The sequence below is a fragment of the Eubalaena glacialis genome, chromosome X, assembly GCF_028564815.1.
Source record: "Eubalaena glacialis isolate mEubGla1 chromosome X, mEubGla1.1.hap2.+ XY, whole genome shotgun sequence".
Lineage (NCBI taxonomy): Eukaryota > Metazoa > Chordata > Mammalia > Artiodactyla > Balaenidae > Eubalaena > Eubalaena glacialis.
The window spans coordinates 31,713,792-31,717,280 of NC_083736.1; positions in this window are offsets into that span (position 1 = coordinate 31,713,792).

Genomic DNA, 3,489 nt, shown 5'->3' on the forward strand with positions numbered 1-3,489 from the left:
TTTACATTTCAGTACAAGTTTGATATAAGTTTCCTAGAAGAAGTTTTGGTAGGAGAAGGAGAGAACAGAGATAAGAGGCACCTAAAAGAGTAAAGAAAAAAGAAAATGAGTTCAATAAAGACAACCACAGATTGGAGAAAGACCAGCCTTTTTCTATTTCTCAATCCTTCTTAGAACAGCTCTGTTTATTGACATTCAGAAAAACAGATGACTGCAGTATTTCTGCTTATTGATTTACTTTATATTCCAGTATAAGCCACTGCCAATCAAGCAGTCATCATCTGTTTAATCCAAAGTTTTACTTTAAAATTGTTTTTTATGTTGCTTTTTAAGTTGATATGTCATCTGGATTCTAAAACATGACATTCTGTTCTCTTTTGGATACAGGAAAAAATATTTTGATGTTTGAGACTATATGATTAATTTTCCAAATGGTGGAAAGAGTATTGGATTGAGAACAGAGATTTTAATACTTCTTAATATTTAATATGCAATCATTTATCTTTGGTAAATTGCTTAGCTCAGCAGGCTCATATTTTTCTCATTTGTAAAATGAAGGGACTAAAATATCTCATGAACGTGTTCTCAACCCCTTTAAGAGTACATGACTCTTAGTCAGATGTTCATTGGATCACTCAGGAAATTCTTTCTAAGAATAAGACAGTATAATTTTAGATGACACCTTTCTTTTAATAACGTCAATTAATTTTTTCTCAAAAATTTCCAGTTAAGCAGTAGAGATAAATATCTTTTAGATATGGGGATATAAATAAAGTCTGAAGTTTTACTAAGCTTACAGAGTTGAAAGTAAAAGGATAAGTATTGTTAATATCAACATTACCATTTAGAAAATGCTTTTTACATCTTATAGGTTTAGTTCAGAAACTAATAATGTTTTAAGTCACCTACAAATGCTCAAAGGGCAAATAATCTATTCTATATATGACAATTATAATAACACAATACTTTGATTCCTTAAATATGATTTCTAATTCAAACTTACCCCTCATTTATTATAAAAATAGTTTATTCCTTTGATCTAAATTAATTTACTAAAATAGATATAAATTGTCTGTGCTAGATAATATTTTCAAATGTAACTTCCTTGTCTTAGAATACCCTCATTTGAGACAGGCAATATAATAGATGCATTATTAAAATGCCTGCTCTTTCTACAATCTAATGGTTTTCAACATGACTTAGTCAATCAATAAATACTTACATCAAAAGTTACTGAGACAAGGGACTTCCCTGGTGGTCCACTGGGTAAGACTTTGTGCTCCCAGTGCAGGGGGCCCGGGTTCGATCGATCCCTGGTCAGGGAACTAGATCCCGCATGCATGCTGCAACTAAGAGTCCACATACTGCAACTAAGATTCCGCATGCCACAACTAAGAAGTCCGCATGCTGCAACTAAAAGATCCTGCATGCCGCAACGAAGATCCCGCGTGCTGCAACTAAGACCCGGTGCAGCCAAATAAATAAATATTAAAAAAAAAAAAAAAGTTACTGAGACCAGTGGTTTTTAAATTGTAGTTCTTGGAGTTTGGGGATTTTGTCAAGGACACTTATGAGTTTATGAAAGAGTGGAGGGTACAAATAATCAAAGCCACACTTATTTTGTATTTCATAAATTTATTGTGATTACATGTAAAATTTTGTTTGAAAGATGGGATATGTTGTATTAAACATTTGGATGTCACTGACTATACAGACGCTTTTCAAATGTAGAGGTTAATAATAATAATAATAATGCATATTGAGCATTCATTAAATACCAGGCACTGTTTGAGTGCTTAAGAGGCACTAACTTATTTCATCCTAACATCAATCCAATGATCATTATCTCAATTTTACAGACGTAGAAATCAAGGCACAGAAAAATTAAATATCTGTCCCAATTAGTAAATGAAAGAACCATAATCAAACTCAGGCTGTTTAACTCCAGTATGTTCACTCTTACCCACAACATTAATTCACTTTCTTTGGACCTCCTTAGAATAGAAAAATGGACAATCTTAAAAGTCAGAAAAAAAGAGACAAAATAGACTAAATGAAGTTTCTGATCAGAAAAGCAGCAATACAAAAGTGGTATTAAAAAATATTCATCTGGTAATTAATGTAAAATAAATAATAGGAGAACCTAACTTTGGGTATTTGGGCTCATTCATTTATTAATGAATATTAATTGAGCTAGTTATCATCCTTTGTGATTAGGCTACATTAATGAACAAAGCATAAAGAAAATTCTGCCCCCTTGGACTTTCTGATGGATCCAGAGACTAGTTACCATGGCTTAAAGACCTGGCCTAGGAGGATAGCAAGGAGCCTACAGAGTGTTAGTTGAAAAAACATTCAAATTTTTTTTTATCTAAAGGCTATGGCAGAGATAGAAGAATGAGAAAATCAGAAAGGGGGACTAGGTTTGGAGGGAAAAATGATTTTGAATAGCTATCTTTCAAGGAATAGCAAGACATCCATTTATGAATATTTAGAAGGCAATTAGCAATATAAAGTTGGGGCTTTAGTGAGAGTACATCACATGGATACCAGAGCCATTTCCCACTGAGGTAATATCCAATCCAATGTCAGGTTTTAGCTGGAAACATAAAATTGAATAAATAGTCTGATAGAGGAGAACCAGCACACAAAATACAGAAGTATGGTGAATTCCCAAAATAATGGAATGGGAAAAATCAAAAAGAAAAACTCAAAGTAACAAACTGATTTGCTAAATATGTAAAAAGAGTAACAGGTAGTACATAGTCAACACAATTACAGCAAAAAGATAAGAGTCATCTGTGAGGAGCAAAAAATCAAAAGCAATTGAGATTTTAAAGTAAATGAGACAGAAGAAAAACCTTTGAATTTGGGAATTATAAAGCCATTACTGATGTTGAAAATAAAATCTTGGTGCAATGTGGAATGAAAGCAGGGTGAAAAGAGAACATAAAGAGTGCATATATGTCATTTGTTTTGCACATATAGTACAAGGAAGGGGAGGAGTAGACCATTAGGAAGAAGGGCATGCTTCATTTTGGTGGTAACTGCATCAAGAACACTACAGGATTTTGAAACCACAAATTAGCTGATGATTAGAGAAAACTTTACTTAGCTTTGAAAAAGCTGTGCTTCAAATAGCTTACGGATAGCCCAACTAATTCCTTAGTCTTTCCACTACTATATGCTACTTCCAATAGAGTAATACAAACCTGTCACTTGTTTTTAATAATGCTTGCTCATTTCCCCAGCAGTTTTCTCTTAATCTACTATCTTTGACTTCCTTGCCTTAGCTTACAATAACATTTTAATACAGGGGCTATAACAATAATGCTGGACTCATTTATAATTCCATCTCTTCAAACACATTTTCCCACATGAAATGTTGTTAGGATTAATTAAAAAGAAAGTAAAGTGACAAATAAGAAAACGCTCTTTTAAAAAGATTTTTTAAAAAACCTTTGTTCTGAAAGGCAGATATGAATCACT